Source organism: Balaenoptera acutorostrata, chromosome 11 (assembly GCF_949987535.1).
Source record: "Balaenoptera acutorostrata chromosome 11, mBalAcu1.1, whole genome shotgun sequence".
Lineage (NCBI taxonomy): Eukaryota > Metazoa > Chordata > Mammalia > Artiodactyla > Balaenopteridae > Balaenoptera > Balaenoptera acutorostrata.
In genome coordinates, this window is record NC_080074.1 from 63,962,449 (window position 1) to 63,984,084 (window position 21,636).

A 21,636-nucleotide genomic window follows, 5' to 3' on the forward strand; every position below is an offset into this window, starting at 1 on the left:
TTTATCGCCTTATCTCATTTCTCTCCAACGGGTCTGTAAATGTACACAGAACACTTCACAGACTAGAAAGCTAAAATGTGCCTAAAATAGGGACTTGCCCAAGCCAGTTAGTAGCAGAGCTGGGTCAAGAACTACTCATGCTTTCCACTTCATTGTGTGGATTCCTAGAAATATAATTCCATTCAGCCGTTTCCTGCATAAAGTTGAATTGCCTTCATTTGAACAGTGAATTGTGAATCTCCTTTAGAATTGACATGAACTCCCCATAGCAGAAACCAAGGGCTTCCCCTCTGTTACCCTTTCCCATCAGATTACAGTTTCATATAATTTCCACTTTGGAAAGCTTGTCAGTGATACCCATTCATTAGTTTACTGAACAAACTCTCATGGAGTTCTGAAAATAACTATTACTGCCTCATCTCCAGAAACATATTATCTGACATAGATATAAATTCAACCCAAGCTACTTCTACGCCCACTGAAACACCCCTTGAGGCCTTTTATTTTGCAGTTAATAAAAAAGAAAAGAGACCTATTCAGCATTTGGGCTGGGGCAAAAGGGACTAGACATAGAATTTGAATGTATCTCATGGTTTTACCTTTTTCTACCTCTAATCTTTTGCCAAATTGAAAAGGCCAGCCTCCTTTTTAAAGAAGGTAGAGTTTCTCTGGTCCTTTCTTATACAATATAAGAAAGAAAGAGTATTTGCTGGATTTACCACAAACAACGAGGACTATGAGATGGTCAGTCAATGAATAGCAGAGAAAAAAAATCCAGCCTTGAAGCAGATATAGAAACACTCAGCTTTGTTTGGGGTAGGCAAAATGAACAAGGGCCATTACAATTTTTTTGTTTTGTTTTGTTTTTAATATTTATTTATTTTCTTTTTGGCTGCATCGGGTCTTAGTTGAGGCATGTGGAATCTTTGTTGCGGCGTGCAGGATCTTTTCATTGCAGTGTGCAGGCTTTTCGTTGCAGCGTGCAGGCTTCTCTCTAGTTGTGGCAAGCGGGCTCAGTTGTTGCAGTGCTCAGGCTCCAGAGCACATGGGTTCTGTAGTTGTGGCGCATGGGCTCTGTAGCTGCGGCACATGGGCTCTGTAGTTGTGGCTCGAGTGCTCAGGAGTTGCATCACGTGAGCTTAGTCGCCCCGCAGCATGTGGGATCTTAGTTCCCTGACCAGGGATCAAACCTGTGTCCCCTGCATTGGAAGGTGGATTCTTAACCACTGGACCGCCAGGAAAGTCCCAACAATTTGATTATAATCTATATATCTGTTGGCATCTCTCCAGAACTTCTTGTCCCTGTTCTCTGAGAATTGTTGGAAGGGACATAAAAGTCCTATATTCCAACACCATATACAAAAATAAACTCAAAATGGATGAAAGACCTAAATGTAAGACCAGATACTGTAAAACTCCTAGAGGAAAACATAGGCAGAACACTCTTTGACATAAACCACAGCTATATTTTTTTGATCCACCTCCTAGAGCAATGGAAATAAAAGCAAAAATAAACAAATGGGACCTAATTAAACTTAAAAGCTTTTGCACAGGACTTCCCTGGTGGCGCAGAGGTTAAGAATCCACCTGCCAACGCAGGGGACACGCGTTCGAGCCCTGGTCCGGGAAGATCTCACACACCGCGGAGCAACTAATCCCGTATGCCACAACTACTGAGCCTGTGCTCTAGAGCCCACGAACCACAACAACTGAGCCCATGTGCCACAACTACTGAAGCCCGCCCGCCTAGAGCCCATGCTCCGCAGCAAGAGAAGCCACCGCAAAGGAGAAGCCCCTGCGTGCACTGCAACGAAGAGTAGCCCCCGCTCGCCGCAACCAGAGAAAGCCCGCGCACAGCAACGAAGACCCAATGCAGCCAAAAATAAATAAATAAATTTATAAAAAAAAAAAAGCTTTTGCACAACAATGGAAACCATAAACAAAACAAAAAGACAACCTACGGATGGGAGAAAATACTTGCAAAAAATGCGACCAACAAGGGATTAATTTCCAAAATATACCAACAGCTCATATATCTCAATATCAAAAAAACCCAAACAACCCAATCAAAAATTGGGCAGAAGACTTAAATTGACATTTCTCCAAAGGAGACAGGCCAACAGGCACGTGAAAAATGCTCAACATCGCTAATTATTGGAGAAATGCAAATCAAAACTACAGTAAGATATCACCTCACAGGGGTCAGAATGGCCATCATCTAAAAGTCGACAAATAATAAGTGCTGGAAAGGGTGTGGAGAAAAGGGAAACTTCCTACACTGTTGGTGGGAACGTACAATAAATTGGTGCAGCCACTATGGAAAACAGTGTGGAGTTTCTTTAAAATAAAAATAAAGTTACCATATGATCCAGCAATCCCACTCCTGGACATATATCCAGAAAAGATGAAAACTCTAATTTGAAAAGATACATGTACCCAGCGTTCATAGCAGCACTATTTACAACAGCCAAGACATGGAAGCAACCTAAGTGTCCATCAACAGATGAATGCATAAAGAAAATGTGGTATATAAATACAGTGGAATATTACTCAGCAATAAAAAAGAATGAAATAATGCCATTTGCAGCAACAAGGATGGACCTAGAGATTATCATACTAAGTGAAGTAAGTCAGACAGAGCAAAACAAGTATCATATATCACTTATATGTGGAATCTAAAAAATGATACAAGTGAACTTATTTACAAAACAGAAATAGACTCACAGACAGAGAAAACAAATTTATGGTTACCAAAGGGGAAAAAGGGGGAAGGGATAAACTGGGAGTTTGGGATTGACAGATATACACTACTGTATATAAAAAAATAAACAACAAGGACCTACTGTATAGCACAAGGAACTGTATTCAATATCATATAATAACCTATCATGGAAAAGAATCTGAAAAAAATGTATATATATATATACATATATATATAAATGTATATATATAGCACTGAATCACTTTGCTGTACCCCTGAAACATTATAAATCAACTATACTTCAGTTTAAAAAAAAAAGTGATGTGTACACACACAGAAGAATATTACATAGTCATAAAAAAGAAGGAAACTTCCAGTCATAAGATAAATGAGTTCTGGGGATCTAATGTACAGCTGGTGACTATAGTTAAAAATATTGCACTATAGGGCTTCCCTGGTGGCGCAGTGGTTGAGAATCTGCGTGCTAATGCAGGGGACACGGGTTCGAGCCCTGGTCTGGGAAGATCCCACATGCCGCGGAGCAACTAGGCCCGTGAGCCACAACTACTGAGCCTGCACGTCTGGAGCCTGTGCTCCGCAACAAGAGAGGCCGCGATAGTGAGAGGCCCGCGCACCGCGATGAAGAGTGGCCCCCGCTTGCCACAAGAAGAGAAAGCCCTCGCACAGAAACGAAGACTCAACACAGCCAAAAATAAATAAATTAATTAATTAATTTAAAAAAATATATATATTGCACTATATACTTGAAAGTAATGTGATGTAATGGATTACCTTATTGTGGTAATCATTTCACAATATACATATGTATCAAATCATCATGCTGTATACCTTAAACTTACACAGTGTTATATGTCAATATAATAATATATCTCAATAAATCTGGGAAAACATATATTAAAAACTAAGTCTTTAGAGAAAAAAACAAAAGATAAACCATCAGCTAACCAAATCATAGTGTGGGGAGGGGTAGGTAAGTGAAAAAAGCATAAACGTGAAAAATAAGAGATGATATAAATAACCTCACTGATGCAAAGAAAATGTACTCAATTCTGTTTAAGTAACTGAAAAACTCAATTAAATGACAAACGCTCTATAAAAAGAAAGATTGTTAGAAGAGGTAGAAAATCCAAACCATGGATAGGGAAAGGAAAGACAAGAAAGTTTCAAAGAAATACCCTCCATTAGAAAAGATGAATAGGATTTCCCTGGTGGCGCAGTGGTTAAGAATCCGCCTGCCAGCGCAGGGGACACGGGTTCGAGCTCTGGTCAGGGAAGATCCCACATGCCGCGGAGCAACTAAGCCCGTGTGCCACAACTACTGAGCCTGCGCTCTAGAGCCCACGAGGCACAACTACTGAAGCCCGCGCAACTAGAGCCCATGCTCTGCAACAAAGAGAAGCCACCGCAATGACAAGCCTGCACACCGCAATGAAGAGTAGCCCCGGCTCACCACAGCTAGAGAAAGCCTGCGCAGCAACGAAGACCCAACTCAGCCAAAATTAAATAAATAAATAAATTTATTTTTAAAAAGAAAAAAAGATGAATAAATTCAAGCGCAGATGCATTTGTGGGTGACTCTGACTGGAACAATCAAAGCCAGCACCATTCTTAATAGGAAAACAATAAAAGTATTCCCAGTAAAGTCAGAAACTAGTTAAAGATGACCACAATCACCAGTATTAATGGATAGGGCGGAAATTAGCCAGCAGAACTTGACGACAGAAAAAAATAAAATAGATAAATGATCAGAAAGGAATAGACTAAATTATATTATTGTAAACCTGGAAAACCTAAGGGAATCAACTGAAAACTACTGCAAACAAAAGGCTTCAGGAAAGTGGCTGGGTGCAAGATTATTATGCAAAAATCAATAGCTTCCCTGTAACACAGAGCACAACTGATTAGGTAATAGAATGAGAGAAAAGATTCCCATTACAGTCATAGCGAAGAGATGAAGAGATCAAGCAGAAAAGTAACATGCAAGAATATGAAAACTACTACTGAGTGGCACAAAAGAAGTCTTGAGTAAATTGAAAGGCACACGCTGCATCTGGTAGGAAAAACTCAATTTTATTAAAGCTGTTAATCCTCTTTTTATTCATCTATAAATTACAGGACATCACAATAAAATTACCAACAAGGTTTATTTTTTTAATGGGCAAACAAAAATACCTAGGAAAACTCTGGGAAAAAAACAAACAAACCTGGGTCTCTAGTTAGATCGCTTTTCACTCCTTACCTGTTCTGGAAGGAAAACGCTCTGGAGTGAGCATTACACAGGGGGCCTTTTTCCCTGAAGAATGGCTGTGAAAGAGCCCCCAAACAGGGGCTTGACAGGGACTCAACTCTACAACCTCCTCCAGACCCAGCATCATTGCGGTGTGGCAGAGCCCCAGCTCCCTGGAGCCCACACCTTCCTGTAGCCACAACTGCAGGCAGCCTTGGGTCTGCAAGCAAAGAAATGTAAACACTGTGTTCCCGGGCTGTCACCCCTGAGCTGCACTTCAGAGCCCTGGGAGCTGCCAGGCTTTCCTTACCATCTGCAAGCTCTGCCGTGTGTCTGAGAGATGCTGCTATGGGTTAAGTTATGCCTCCACCCAACCAACAGCAACAGAAAGATATGTTTAAGCCCTAACCCCCAGGACCTCAGAATGTGACTTTATTTGGAAATAGGTGATTACTGCAGGTTGAATTAATTAAGACGAGGTTACGCTGGAGTAGAGGAGGTCCCTAATCCAACATGACTGGTGTCCTTATAAAGTGACAGCCATGTGAAGACACGGAGAGACACAGGGAGAACACCACGTGAAGACGGAGGATTGGAGCAATGCGTCTCCAGTCCAGGGAATGACAAAGATGGATGGCAAACCATCAGAAGCTAGGAAGAGTCAAGGAAAGGTTCCCCTACAGGTTTTAGAGGGAGCATGACCCTGCAGATTTCTCCAGAATTGTAAGATAATAAATTTCTGTTTTAAGCCACCCAGTTTGTGGTACTTTGTCATAGCAGTCATAAGAGACAAATACAGCCGTCTACAATTAGAATCTGTGCACTCCACACCACTAGGGCAGGAGGCTGCTTACCCACTGGAAGTGGCCTAGTGGAAAAACCGAAAGAGTTTTAAAACAGGGAATTCTGACCGGTCCAGCCAGGAGTGCAAGAATGACACACTCTCAGGGCAAGACATCGCTGCAGCACCCTCGTCCTTTCACATGCCTCCAACTTTGCCCTGAGGACCAGCTGGCTGGGGCTGGCTCCTCCTCATTAACTTTGGCCCCCTTCTGCAACAAGCCCGCCTACCCCGCACCCCTCTGGCTCTGCTGCTACTCAACACTAGTGACCACAGGGTTGCTGGGGAGAGAATGGGGCCTCAGAGGGCCCCAGGCTAAGCTTCTGGATCTGCTCTGGCAGGCCAAGGGACCTAGAGCACTAAATCCTGGGGACAAGCTGGGGCATGTTATTTGCCCTCCAAATTCTGGGGGCCACCCAGGTCACACGTATGCCCCTCCCTCTATTTGTGTCTCCCCCACTTGCCCACCTGGCAAACTTCTACTCATTCTTCGCAAACCAGGTCACCTCGCCTCTTCCTCCAGCAGGGAAGTTAATCATTCCCTCCTTTGTGCCATCCTGGACCTCCTGCATATATCCCTCTATTACAGTACGGCTCTTATCTCATTCTAGAAGGTTTGTGCAGTAGACGGATATCTCCTCACAGATAGGGACTGAGTTTTCATCTCTGATCCCCCAGCGCCTACCACTGCACCCCACGCCAGCGATGCTTTACGGCTTCCACGGAGCTTCCACGTGCATTAACCATTCCAACTGTGGATAGAATGTTAGGACGTTCTTGCTTACGCCAGGACAGACTTTCCCTCCTGGGATAATTTGATTTGTAGCTGGTGATCTCTCTCATTACACAAAGAGCTCCCTGAGAGAGAAATGCTAGTTCTTTGCCCTCCTCCAGTCCTAACCCCATTTACACAAAAGTCGCCTTCAGTAAATGGAACTTCAGCTGTTGCTGTCCCCACACTTCCTACATTCAGGGAAGCACCCTGATAACCCCATTAGGTCTTTCTGGTGCTTTCTGACCCATGCATCTTCAGGGAGCCAGGCAGTCCAATTTGTTTAATGCTATGTGATCTGCTGCACCCACACCACATTTCATGGTCTTAATTCCATTTATTATAGACATTGTGATATGGCTCTGTTTCTCTGAAAAGCAGGTCACCTCTTACTCTAGTTATTTAGCCATCAGCCCTCTCCTAGCCGACAAGGGTGGGGACTTTCTACATCTCTTTTCTCGTAATGGATAATAGTGCCTCCTGGAATAAGAATCAAAAACCTTAATAATGTTCATAGCCTTTGATCCAGCAAGTTCCACTTCTAGCAGGTAACCCTAGGAAAATGGCCAAAGATTTGCACAAAGGAAGGTTACAGAGGCACTCTTTATATGCAACAGGGAAGACCTCACTAGGGAACTCGGTACAATCTCTCCAAAGCAAACATGGGGGACATGGTTGGCCACAGAACAGCAACAGGCCTGAACCTAACGTAGTAATGAAGTGGAGAAATGGTGAACTCTCTGCTCACCCAGCACTAACAGGGTCTGAGGCACACCATGTCCTGAGGGGCTTACGGATAGGCCAGACCCTGCAACAGCCTCTTGCCTCTCTAGACTTGGGGACGTCTCCCAAGCAGAAGCCCTCCAGTTCCCTGGTCTCCCAGCTATCTCCAAGTCCTACCTGGGAAATTGTCTGGTTCAAGCATATCTCACAGGTTAAAGCCTAGAAGGATGGGTGGTCCATCCCTCCCAATCTGTAAGTGCCCCCCATACCCTGCCACACTATGAGTTACCACTCAACTCTCTCTGCTCCTTGGAGAGTCAGAAGTGTCCTTTCCTAAGTTTTTCTTAGGAGTTTCTCTCTGCTTTCTCTCTGCCAGGCCTGGTTTTAAATGAACATAGATAGCCCTTTTACCTCTCTCCTATAGCAGTAAGTTAATTCAGTGCATCATATTGTTTATTGGTCAGATTCTTTGGGTTGCAAGTAACAAAAACACACTCAAACAAATTTCAACCAAAACAAGAAAGAAGGAAGGAAGGAAGAGAGGGGAAAAAGGAACAGAGGGAGGGAGGGAGGGAGAGACAGTAAAGGAAAGGAAGAAATGGAAAAGAAAAGGAGAAAAAGAGAAAGTGGAAGAAGGGAGAAATCTAGGAATAAATGACTTCAGGTATAGCAGGATCCAGGAGTACAAAATATAACATTAGGGTCCTCTCACACTTTACCTTTATTCTTTGCTTTCTCAGTGTTGTCTTCATGCTCAGGCTGACTCTCCTTCCTCATGTAACAGCAAAGATGGCCATTAGCTGCTCTGAACTTACATCACCTTCCCAGCTAATGATTCCATCAGTGGTCACGTGGGGTAGGGGATCAGAGGTGTGGGGCCGGGGGGAGGGGGGTCATCTTTTTTGCTAGTTCCAGGAAATATCTCAGGAAAGCTCTGAGTAGCCTGGCTTGGGTAATGTGCTGAACCCTAAACTAATCACGGTGGCCAGAGGATCTTTGCACATACGTATGATATACATATACATAAATATACATATTTATATTAATTTCTGAGCCTGCATGGACAGCAAGGTGCAAAGGGGTCCACTTGGAAGCATCCTGGACTCTGGAATTCACGTTAGCCTGAACACTGATCAGGAACAGCGCACTTTCGCTATCAGAGTTCTGAACTGCCACGTGAAGAAAATTCCGGCCCTTGTTATCCACCTGCTCGGCAGCCCCGGACTCTCGTTTCAGGATGGTCTCGCCGCCTTGTTGTTCTTGTAGGTCACGGCACAGGCAAAGGGGGTCAGGCCCTGCCTGTCTCGGACATGCAGGTGGATGTCAGGGTGGGAAATCAGCAGCTGAATGATGACGCCGTGTTGGTTGCTGACGGCCACGTGGACAGGCACTCTTCCTTCTGCATCCTGCGCAGTTACAGGGGCACCAAACTCCAGAAGACACTGTATCGTCTCTTGCAGCCCCCAGGAGGCTGCCAAATGCAAGGGGGTCTGCCCATCTCTGGCCTCTTCCTCTCCTTCTCCATTAGCACCGGGTTGTCTGGGACTATTCACATCGCAGCCACTGCAAATAAGAAAGCAGGCGATGACGATAGTGAGAGGCCCGCACACCGCGATGAAGAGTGGCCCCCGCTTGCCGCAACTAGAGAAAGCCCTAGCACAGAAACGAAGACCCAACATAGCAATCAATCAATCAATCAATCAATCAATCTTTAAAAAAAAAAAAAGAAATGCTGCAATACCATGGAAACTGGTTTAAAAAAAAAAAAGAAAGAAAGCAGGCGATGGGCTCATTGTTTTCATCCATGGCTCTGTGCAGCAGTGCCTGAAGGCACCCACTAGGTCCTGGGCCCCAGCACATGGCATCACAACCACGTCTGACCAGAGTGGATGCGACGTCCTCCAGATTATTTGCCAGCGCGAGCCACAGTGGGGGGTTCCCCTTCTCATCTGGCACAGACGTGTCAGCTCCTCGGGTGCATATGGCATCTGCGACAAGGGGAAGCTAATTTCTGATGGCCAGCTGAAGAGCCGTCTCCCCATCCTGAGTCCTGACGTTTATGTCCGCCTGGTGCTCCAGGAGAAAGAGCGCGTTCTTGCTGTCCTGCCGCTGCATGGCCATGTGCAGCAAGGTCTGCCCGTCTGACATGGTGTCGCTGATGCAAGCCCCGGAGCCCGGCAGCTGGGCTGCGATTGTGTGCATGCCAGTCCATAATGCCAGGCCCAGCACAGTTTGGTCTCAGGAATCCTTGAGGCTGAAGTCTGGAATAATTTGCAGGTTGTTGGTGGCATGAAGAGCATTAGCTTTTTGCTCCAGGATGACAAACACCACATCTGGATGATTATAGGCAATCGTCATGTGCAGTGGTGTCTGCAGATAGACGCTGCTGTCTGCTGAGCTGGGCAAGGATGCAGGCTCCTTTGGTGAAGGCAGGGCCTCCTCCGTCTGTAGGTCCACCCTTGGTACTGGGGAGTGAGGTGGGCCTCATCTGAACTCCATGGACTAAGAATCAAAGGTGGTTCCCTGAAGACATGCTAGACAAAGAAGAAAGAAGGTCCTTTACACTCCACTGGCCCTGTCCCAGTCTCCGTCTGTCCCCGTACATAGTCAAGCTCCCCAGTCTCTCCTGCATCTGGTCAGGAGTCAACCTCACAGACTGACAAGTTCATGCTCAGTAGGCAGTCCAGGTCCTAGGCAGTCATCAGTCTCCTCCATGCAGCTCCTGACATCAGATCTGGGTCTACTCTTATGGCAAACAGCAACAGTGGCTAAGCAGGCAGATTCCTAGAGTTTGCCCCTGAATCTGGTTTCACCCTGAGTGAAGCCCCTTCCCTTGCCTCTGAGGCAGAGATCACTGAGGCAGGCTCTGGACAGAGACGGGAACTCCAAGACCGCTCCGGGTGGCTGTGCAGCTTGCGTCCGGCTCGCGCTTCGCTTGCCAAGCCACGCCCTGACACAGGTCTGCACCTGCCCAGAGGAAGGGGGGCCTGCTCACAACTCATAAGCCTCTTTACCGACTAACAGCTGCCTGCCTGCAGCACAGGGACAGATAAGGGGAGACAGATTGTCCCAAGGCTGATCCAGGAAGAATTTCAAGGCTTGGAGTTTAGACCTGGGTCACCTGGCTTGAGTAACAGAATGATTGCCTGAGGAGGTATTTTTGTTGTTTCTGGGTGTGCTGTGCCTGGGGTATAAAGGCAGCCAGCCTGCAATTCTGCACTCCTCCATTCTGGCAGACGTCTTTCTGCCCGCTGGCTGCCAACGTCACCAAACTCTGAGGGATGCTTCTCTGGGAGCTGACACAAGAGGCCATGGGGAGCAACAACTGGCCACCTGGATGTACCCTGGTCTCATTTCTATCCCTTGGACTGCTTTCAGCTCCTTGGGGAATAAGCCAAAACAAAAGAACTTTGAGCAGGATCCAAGTGGTCATTCTTGCCCAGCCTCAAACCCAGACCAAAATCCACAGTCAGCCAAGCTCATCAACAAGCTGTGTGGCTTCTGCCCAAACGCTAAAAACACTAAGTGAGGCTTTCTGGAGGAGTTACGGGCACGTACCAGGAAAGCCATTTATTATATTCTGAGCACATTACAAGTGATTTACATGCATTATCTCGTCAAATTCCACAACAGACCCACCTCAATATCTTCTTTTTAAAAAAGAGAAAACTGAGGTTGAACAATTTGCCCACGATTACAGAACTGCCAGCTAACTGCGGGACCCCATGCCATCCCTCTCCAAGTCCTTCCTTTGCATGGGGGGAGTTCTATCAGGGCTTCCCACCCCATATACTGAGATGTGCAGCCCCCAGAGCATCTGACTGTGGGGTAACCCTGTGAAGAATGGGCGAGGTGACCTGGCACCTCCAGAACGTTCCCTGGGCTCCTACTCTCTGGTCCCAAAGGCAAGAAGTGCATGAGCCCCAGCTCCAGTGCTTCCCTCCTCCGAGACGTCTCAGAGGAGCTGCTCACGTAGGCAGCAGGCTAAGGCTCCCATTCAGACATGGCTTCCTCGCCATGGGAGTTAAAAGATGAGGGTCATATCAGCTCTGAGGTTCTCTGACTCCCCAGGTAGGATTGTTTCCACTGTTGTGCTCCAGGTTCTGTAGAAAATTCTAGTTTTTGTACACTCAAAGCAAAATCTGAATGTCCTTAGAGGAGGTCTGAGTCCCTTTGGACTGGTGTCCCCTATCCTTCCCTTGACTCCGGAACAGCCCACTGAGGTATCTCACATAACAGATACCAGGATAGGATGGACCCCATGAGCAGTATAAGCTCCAGCTCAGTGGTGTCAGTGGTGGGGACTTCCCTGGTGGTCCAGTGGCTAAGACTCCGCGCTCCAATGCAGAGGGCCCAGGTTCGATCCCTAGTCAGGGAACTAGATCCCACATGCCGCAACTAAGAGTTCGCATGCCACAACTAAAGATACCGCATAGCACAACTAAAGATCCTACACGTAGCAATGAAGGTCCTGCACGTGGCAATGAAGATCTCACACGTGGCAACAAACATCCCACGTGCCGCAACTAAGACCCAGCGCAGCCAAATAAATAAACATTAAAAAAAAAACAACAACAGTGTCAGTGGTGGCCCAGGTTCTGTCATCCCTTTGTTCCACCTTGTCACTGTGTGGGCTTTGTTCTCAGATAGGCTTTTAAGGGGCTGTCTTATTCTTGTATCTGTTTCATTCCAAGGAATGGAAAGCTTTCCCGCAGACCCCCAGTAGACACCCTTCTTTGCCCATCACTGGCAAGGAGATCACCATATTGAGCTAATGGCCAAAGGACCAAAAATGACAGGAGGTCAAATACCCTGACCACTACTGCCTTCAAATTCAGCACCTGGGGCTTCCCTGGTGGCACAGTGGTTAAGAATCCGCCTGTCATCGCAGGGGACACGGGTTCAAGCCCTGGTCCGGGAAGATCCCACATGCTGCGGAGCAACTAAGCCCGTGCGCCACAACTACTGAGCCTGCGCTCTGAAGCCCACGAGCCACAACTACTGAGGCTCGCGCGCCTAGAGCCCGTGCTCCGCCACAAGACAAGCCCCGGCAACGAGAAGCCCGCGCACCTCAACAAAGAGTGGCCCCCGCTCGCCACAACTAGAGAAAGCCTGCACGCAGCAACGAAAAGCCAATGCGGCCAATAATAAATTAATTAAATAAATTAATTTTTAAAAAAAATCAGCACCTGTGGGCTCCTCAGGGTACTGAACGCCAGGACAGGATAACACATTACAGAGCCCATCAGGGTCCTAAGTCTGTCTCCATCTCCCCACAGTGGGGCTTCTCCTTCTATTCACGAGGCATCCTTGTTTTGTACCTGGTAAGTCACCTGGTAGTTTGGCAAGCCTGGAATAGTTTTCCGTAAACCTCGTGTAACAGCTGAACCCCATGATATCTTAAGTCTTGATAATTAATAAGTGGAGCCAATTATCTTTTCAAAGTTTAAGCTCATCCCTCGTTATGACAGTATAATGCTGTCCCATCTTACTGCAGTCTGGAGGACTGTACTTATATCAAGGCACCAACCACCTCAGGTCTGTCTTTTCCCGGTAGTGTAAGATATAAAGGAGTTCATTCATGCTCCTCTGAGGTCCCATTGAAAAAAATTATGTGATATAAATTAACTAGATAATCCACATCCCCAGTTATCTTTTCCATGGAGTGGATAAAGGGATCAGAGATGTCCTGGGGCATCCCTTCAAATTGATAAAATTCCATGAGTAAGTAAGAATGTGGGTTTTTTTCCTCACCAACTATAGGTGTTTCTTAGTACCACTCCTCACCAAATACCACCAACTCCCTGTCTGGCAGTGGGTCCCACCTGTGAGAAAACCTTTACACATTCCCATGTGCTGGACTGTTTTTTCCCACTACTACATGGGGGGTGGGCTGGGGTTGTAGGCCTTGCTGATAATTAGCAGCTCTTTAAAGAGCTATAAATCCATGATTTCAAACAATAAAATCTATCTTAATCTGCTCTCAGCAAACATAACTTACATTCCATTCGTGGAGAAAGAAAAGGTTTATTGTAGCTTAGGGTTTCCCCTTCAGTCTCTCCTCCTGATCACTGGCTGTTTAGAAATCTCCAAGATCAAAGCCCTCTGGATCTATGCAGATCCAGGTCAAACCAACCCAGGAGAGGGCAGAGGAGTAGTACTTGGCTCTGTGTGGCCTCTGCCCACTCTACCCACCACACCTGGGGGGAAGGACGACTCTGTACTTACATGCTGCCTTTGGAGAGTGCCAACTTTTTTTTTTTTTGAGAGTGCCAACATTTTTTAAAGGCTGGATTTAAAAGCAGACAGAGCCAAGATTCAACCCAGGTCTCACTCCAAAACCGTTTTCACTTTGCCAAAATCCTATGCTGTTGATAGGTCTGTCTACCTAGAAAACCCAAGAGAGTCCACTGGAAATCTATCAGAGCCACAAAGAGAGCTCAGTAAGTTAATTGCTTTTAAAATAACTTTAACCACTTCAGACAATATAATGAAAAAAGTTACTATTTAAGGTACTTGCTAAAATCAGGGTGACTCCTTCTCTGGGCTGTGTTTCTAGAAAGAATCAAAAGAAACTGGTAACAGTGGCTGCTTCTGGGGAGGAAAACTAGGTTACCAGGGATAGGAGTAGTTCACTATACTTATGAACTTTTAATCATTGTGCCATATGCACATTACCTATTGAAAATAAATAAATAAGATTCCATGGGAATTAAGAAGCAGTGAGGCAAAAACTTCAGGACACTAAGGGGACATTAAAAATCAGGACATTAGACCTGCCATTCAGTTATTCCATCACCTCTCCTTTACTTTCTTTTTTTTTTTAAAGAAATTCACGTTCTTTTATTTATTTATTTATGACTGTGTTGAGTCTTCGTTTCTGTGCGAGGGCTTTCTCCAGTTGCGGCGAGTGGGGACCACTCTTCATCGCGGTGCATGGGCCTCTCATTATCGCGGCCGCTCTTGTTGCGGAGCACAGGCTCCAGACGCACAGGCTCAGTAATTGTGGCTCACGGGCTTAGTTGCTCCGCGGCATGTGGGATCTTCCCAGACCGGGGCTCGAACCCGTGTCCCCTACATTGGCAGGCAGATTCTCAACCGCTGCCCCACCAGGGAAGCCCTCCTTTACTTTCAATCTGAAACAATATTAAACAACATTCCAGTGCCAGCATATATATTTCAACCTTCTGTAAGGAAATGTATTGTCTGTTCAAATATCTAAGAAGATAGGAACCTCCTTTCTTATTTTTTAGGGATAGATAACAGAGGTTTTGCGGTTAGCTGCGGGAGAGTTTATTCTTATATTTTTGTCAGGTTGAGATACAATTACCTTTGTTTCAGAAGGTTCAGTGTGCATATCTCCTTCTTTTTTAAAAAAAGTTATTGAACAATAATATATCATAATTTTCATCAGAAAGAGTTCTCATAGCAAAATCTTGCAAGCATGTAGATGTTCTTCACAATTTATTAAATTTCTCTTTTTTAAAAAGTACACACAGATCCTGGGTATCTTGAGTGCTTTTAAGAAGAAAATCATGTGTAATTTAAGTAGAAGTGTCCTTAGTCATAATGCGCCTATCCCACATGTTTCCCAAGAGAGTAAACAATTATTCATTGTATGATATAAGGAGGCTTCAGTTATATAAAAGAAAAATGGGGGAATTACCTGGTGGTCCAGTGGTTAGCACTCCATACTTTCACTGATGAGGGGCTGGGTTCGATCCCTGGTTGGGGAACTAAGATCCCGCAAACCGTGCAGCGAGGCCAAAAAAAAATTAATAGAAAAAAAACATGGACATGGGGTCCACATTTTTTCTTTTACCTCAGGCTCCAATATGGCCCAGCAGAGCACTACTCTTTGTTTTAAATTGTTCATATTTTGTTCATCATAGACATCTTTTGCACTAGTTTTGATGTTTTTAAATATTACATCATATACTACTTGATTACTGAGTTTTTGGTGCCCCCTTCAATTTTAAACCCAAAGCACTTGCCTCGCTTTAGAGTACTGGCTCTGCCCTGTCATAATCCTTTTTACATTTATCAACCTCCCTTCCTAGGTTAAGGGTGTCCTGAGGAGAAAGAAGTAGATTGTTTACTTTTGTGTCTCTGGTCCTACTCAATACCTAGCACAGAGCTAAAGCATGGTGGGCTAACACGGTATTGTTGAAGGTAGGAAGGGAGGAAGGACAACAGCTAGTGATAACGACTGACATCCTAACATTTATTGAGTGCTTATTGTATACCAGGCACTGGGTTAAACATTTTACTTATTTAATGTAACAACTCAACAGTAAAAATAATATTATTTTTTACGGATGAGGAAGTTGAGGCCCACAGAGCGGAGTGAATTTTGATGCATGAGTGATTACGGCAGAACTTGGAACAGCTCTGCTTGGGTTCCTAAAACATTTCTTGCTTTGATGGTTTCTCTTCAGAGCATGGGAATGAGATGAGAAAGAGGAAGGGGGAAATAGAGGAAGAAAAGAGATAAATGGATGTAACAGAAGACCTGAACTATCCCATTGTCACATCAGTTATCTGCTCCACCTGCACAACCACCCCTAAGGCATCATTAGTCCTTACAGATAAGAAACTGAGACTAAAGAAGTTCAAGGGACATGTTAGGTTCCTTCTGCTGGTCAGGCACCTGCAGAGGGCGGGGGAGGGGTACAGTCTGGGGTTGGGGGGGGCCTGCCCTCCCTCCTGACCTCCCTGGGGTGCTCGTGGCAGCTTCTCTGTCAAACTTTCCCTCCCAAGTGAAGCCAGCACCTCCTCCTGGTGGGCAGGTCTCCTTCATTCTGCCCCACCCGGAGGTGGGCATCCCCTCGCCAGGGACCCCAGGCATAAGGGAGAGACTCAATAAGGGCCAAGGCTGATGTCAATAGCCTCCCAGAGCCGTTCTTGTCTCGCTTGCTTCCACCGGTCTGCTCCCAACCACACTTCCTGCCTTAGTGGGGGAAACCCCCTGAAGTACACTGCTGTGAAAAGCGAAACTTCAGAACACCCAAAAACAGAAACTAAAATGGCCAAGAAATAAGAATAAGATTCTGAGAAAAGAAAAAAAAAAAAAGAAAGAAAGAAAGAAAGAAATTCACAGGACTTCTTGGGGAGTGGGGAATCCAGGCCTGTCCTGCAGAAGAGTTTAATGATGGAAAGTTTCAGTCATGAGTAGGCAGAGATGATTTCCAGAGAGGAGTGAATGAAATGTATCTTTCACTGTATACCTTTTGCTACTGCTTGAATTTTTTTAACCAGGTGCCTTTATAACGTTTTCAATTAAAGAAAACTATTTTTTAAGTGGCCTGCCATGCAGTCATCATTCTGTGTGGCTCGGCTCCAGTCCTTCCTGCGAGGACAGAACAGTTCAGTCATAGGACTTCCCTGGTGGCGCAGTGGTTAAGAATCCGCCTGCCAATGCAGGGGACACGGGTTCGAGCCCTGGTCCAGGAAGATCCCACATGCTGCGGAACAACTAAGCCCGTGCGCCACAACTACTGAGCCCGCGTGTTACAACTACTGAAGCCCACGCGCCTAGAGCCCGTGCTCCACAACAACGACAAGCCACCGCAATGAGAAGCCCGTGCACCACAACCAAGAGTGGCCCCTGCTCACCGCAACTAGAGAAAGCCTGTGCACAGCAACGAGGACCCAACGCAGCCAAAAATTAATTAATTAATTAAAAAAAAAAAGAACAGCTCAGTCAGTGTGGTCACACATCCTGTGGACTACATGCGCCTCCAAATCAGGCAGCTCATTGTTCTGAGGACTCAAAGTCATGTTTAAAATCAGAGTCAGCTAAGGTAAAACTGAATGAGTAATTTGCTTCCAGAACGTGGAGCACACAACACAGACCAATGCTGCTTCCTTGGGCATCAGCCTCTAAGGGACTCCGGGATGGGGTTAGCGGTCATGACTCTGTCCTGGGGAAGAACTGAGGCTGTGAGTCCAGACGAGCCCATCACCCTCAGGTCAGGCTGGGTCCTGACTAAGGCTCAAGGGTCAGATCAGCATCAAGAGGAAGGGTGGTGCAAAGACTATAGGGTCAGACGCGCACAGGAGTGTCGAGCCCCCGGAAAGAGAGAAATGAATGGCAGCATCCCACAGTCTTCAACAGGAAATGCCCTTATTCTGAGAAAAATAGCTGTGGAATCAGGCAAGTGACAAGGGTGGCAGCTGGAGCAGTGGGAATGAGAATGAACCCTGAGGGTCTGTAAAGGAACCAAAACGGATGATCAAGGCAAACTCTGTAGAAAGTCTCTGTTTAGGAATTTAAAGCCCAGACAGAGTCTCTAATGTGAAAGGAAGGGAGTTGGGGGGGTGGGGGTGGGATTACTCAGCTGCTTGGTGTTAGGGGAGGAGATAGGTGACCAGGCTGAGAGTGAGTGGATGCCTCCATTTTCTACCCCTTTGAGAATGTCCATCCTTCACCTGCTTCCTGATCTAGTGTGGCTAGGCAAGATCTTCTTCTCCATGCTCCACTGGCCTCCTCTCTCCAGAATCCATCACTGGAATAACTCTGGCCTCCTTCTGAATAGCTCAATTCTACCCTGGGGTCCCAGATTAGAAAACAAGGTTACTTCTCTCCATCCAACTGTTAATCCCCAGCGGCTTCCCCTGCCCTTCCCAGTTCATGTCACAACTGCCTTCTTGCTCAGATCGACCCACCCACGCCCCTGCTCCCAGGTCTTACAGACTTAGAAATACAAACTCGTTTAAATATCAAAACAGAAGAAAAACAGAATTGGTGGTCGAAATTTCTACGCCAGAAAATTTCCAAATTATCGGCTATTTGGAGCGGTCCTTCTCTATTACTGAGACAAGGACCCAAAAGATTACATCACAGAACCTTAGAACTGGATTGAACCGGTGAGCAGCCTGAGGGGGATGATTCAGAGCGTGGGTTTAGGAACTGAACTTACTTATTTGGATTCTGCCTCTACTCGTTCAGTGGTTCTCAAAGTTGAGCATGCACCAGAATCACCCGGAGGGCTTTTAAAGATAAAATTGCTGGGCCCCATCCCCAGAGTTTCGGATTATTTAGGTCTGGGGTGGGGCCCAAGAATCTGCATTTCTAACAAATTATCCGACGACGCTGACGCTGCTGGTCAAGGAACCACACTTTTGAGCAGCACTTGCTAGCTGTGTGATCAGCCGCCTCCCATATATATTCCGGACAATAATCGTAGGTATTTGCTAGGGCTGGGATTTACCTGAGACCTGGCACATGAAGGCTTTAGCATTGTTCGTGGCACACAGCAAATTCCCTGCTCTCACTGTTGGATGGAGGGGAGGAGTCATTTGCTCAAGACCACCCAGCCGATGAGAAGCAAACCTGGGACGGAGCCCAGAGGCGCCTCTCTGCCCGGCTCTGAGCGCTCCGGCAGCGCAGCCCCTGAGCCCGCGCGCCACACGCTGCGGTTCCATAAACAAGCTGCTTCCGCCGCCGGCGGCTCGGCTGATGCCTGTCGTCTTCGGGGTGGCTAGGACCCTCCAATCTTTACCGGCGCTGACAACCTGGCCGCGAAGACTGCCCCCCGGGGTTTGCTGAGATCCGGAGAAGCTGGAGCAGCCGGGCTCCCAGCAGCGGCGGCGGCGGCGGGCTGGGTGCATAAGGCCGGGGGCGACCTCGGAGCAGCCGGGCGTTCCGCGGCGCGCTGCAGCGCTCGGGGGCGCGGCGGATGGCCGCCTGCACCTGGCCCGGGGAGAGGCGGAGAGGACGCGCCCCAGCGGCCGTGCAGGGCCCGCCCCGGCCCCGCCCTCCAGGACTTCCCGTCGGGAAACCCGCGACCTCCACGGCCGCGCGGCTGTGGCTCTGCCTGGGCGCGACAGGTAAGCGGCAGAAGCAACCCGCGACCCTCCCCCGGACTTGGAACCCAGAGCTCTCCTGCTTGTCGGGACTTCCCTCCAGTCGAGCTCGCTTCTGCCAAGTCCTTGCTCCCCACCTCCCCCCTCGGCCCACCTTCTACTCCTCCTGTTCTTCCTCGCCACCCCCGACAGTAAAATGAAGGGGCAGGACCGGGCTGGTCCATCTGTCGTGATGGCCTCTAGCTCCTCCCTCGGTAGGACCCCCTCTACCTTTGCGCCTTCCTGAAAGGACGAAAGAAAAGCTCAGGTCTCTGGGACCTGGAGGGGTAGGATGAAGAGGGACTGGCCAGCGCACTCCCTCGGGACCCTGTGGCCTCTGCCCTTCACCCACCTTCACCCACCCATACCCCCGCATCCCTTCTGTGCCCCATCTCCCCACGTTGGGCCACCCCCTGTTCTCCGCTACAGAAAATCTTTCAGAGAGGTCTCCTCCTGCCGGTGCCACGCTGCCCCTGAGCAGAAGGGGCTAGCGGTGAGAAGCCTCCCGGTGGGCGGTGGGCGGTGGGCGCAGGGCCTCAGATGTTCTCCCTCTGGAGGCTTGGGCCTTTGGGGGGCGGGAGCTGTGTACACGGTATTGTGGGGAGGGAGTCTGATGGGTGTTCGTGACTGTGACTGTCACCAACTTCCTGATTTCCTGTCACTTGTTCCAAACCCCAGGCTGACCGAAAGGAGAAATAGTTTGTTACTTGCCCCCAGAGCCAGTCATCCCAGACCCTGACCTCTGCAGCAGGTAGGACAGGGCTCTCCTGTGTGTATGGGGGTGGAGGGAGGGTGTCAATTTGCCAGCAAAGCATAGAACAGACCCCGCTATTAGCCAACCACCCATTGCAACATTCACAGGGAGGGTTTTAATGCTGCCCTCTCAGGGCACTGCCAGACCCACACATGCAGTTTACAGACACTGCATGAAGTTAACAACTCTGGACACACCAAAGAACCTGGGGCTCATTTTGCCAGAGATGTGTGTGCACTACCCATGCCCCATTCTCCTCTCCAACGGATGAGCTGTGTCTCTGCCCATCACAGGAAGGGTGAAAAGGATTAGACAGGCAAATGCGTGTGATGAATAATACAAGCTAAGGTGAGGGGTTTGAAATATACTTTAGTTCAAATTATCCAGCAGAAGCCAGTATTATTGCAGGTACTTCCCTAGCTCCTGTTTCTCAACAATGACATTCACTTTAGGCACCCAGAGGTAACAAGAGAAAACTACTTTCAGGGGCACCAGGGCAGTAAGCAGGGCAGGTCTGTCAAAGGAACCATGAAGGATACTGGGCTGCCTGAGATGGCCTCATCCTTGGTAATCACTAACCACAGTTAGCAGAACAGCTGATTCCTACCCACAGCAGAATGGAAGAACTCACGCCTGAAAAGGGGAAGCCCTGAGGAATGTCAGATGCCCTCTGAGATCAAAAACATCTTAGCCCAAATTCAGTTGGGAGAAAACTGAACAGGAGATATGACCATGGGCTTAGCCCATGCAGCCATTGTCTAGAACAGAAATCAGGAATCAGAGGGGCAGCTCACCCTAGGGCAGAGGCAGTGGGTATAATGGAGGCAGAGAGCTGGCTCAGCTCTGTCACCAATTTAGCTGTCTAGCCTTGGCCAGAGCACATAAACACTCCCTGGGTGGGAGCAAATGAGAAGGAGTATATGAAAATGCTTTGGCAACGCTCCAAGCACCAGCCAAGTGCAAGGCAGCACTTGGTGTCATGGTTAAGACAGTGGGCTTTGGAAAGACATGTGCTTGGGAGCAAATTCTGCCTCTGCCACTTCCTAGCTATGTGACCTTGGTCAGGTTACTAAACCTCCCTGTGCTTCAGTTTCCTTATGTGTAAAATGGAAAAGACAACTGTTGATAAGGTAAGTAGTAATATTAAAAATGGCGGTGGTATTGTCCTGAACCTCCTCTGGCTCCGTGGATGTGTTCTGACATCTCCAGCCCTAGAAGTGAAGCTGAGGACCAAAGTGGCTTTCTATGTACCAGAGGGACCCAGTGACTGTGCCAAAGATTTGGGCGAACTTGGCTCCCCCTACACCCCTCTGCCCCTCTCTGGGAAGGCCCAAAATGTCCTTTCTCATTTGATGGGAATGAGAGTGAGGGTTTGAATAAATGGGAGGTCAAGTGCAGGGCACTGCCTGTCACTGTGTTGAGCTCAAAGCTGTAATTGTGCTGTGTAAAAAGGCTTGCCCAGTGAACAAGGATGGGCTCAGTCTGGGGAGAAAAAGGACTGGTACAAGACTCTTTTGTGGCACCTGAGAGCCCTGGGAGGTCAGGTTATTCTCCTGTGCCCTGTGCAACCTGGTCCTGAGCCCTAGGTAGAGATTTAAAGAAAGGAAGAAACCCAATCCTCACCCTCAGCTCTGCATATGATAGAAAACAAAGAACAGACAGATCAGGGCAGTGGAATTAACAACCAAATACCTCAGGACAGAGAGATGCTGCAGGGATCAGAAAGCTGGGCGAACTGGTAGGGAAAAGC

The 21,636-nt window shown here is 47.5% G+C and overlaps 1 protein-coding gene and 1 pseudogene across 1 annotated transcript in view; one reads left to right on the forward strand and one right to left on the reverse strand.

Annotated features, from left to right (window-relative positions):
* Nucleotides 1-6,043: 6,043 nt before the first annotated feature.
* Nucleotides 6,044-19,508, reverse strand: LOC103006975 (rabankyrin-5-like; annotated as a pseudogene).
* GALNT6 (polypeptide N-acetylgalactosaminyltransferase 6) overlaps nucleotides 19,070-21,636 on the forward strand; it is a 34,346-nt gene continuing 31,779 nt past the window's right edge. The window contains exon 1 of the mRNA XM_007179374.2: nucleotides 19,070-19,117. The gene's annotated coding sequence lies outside the window, so the exon portion shown is untranslated. The remainder of the gene's footprint in view (nucleotides 19,118-21,636) is intronic.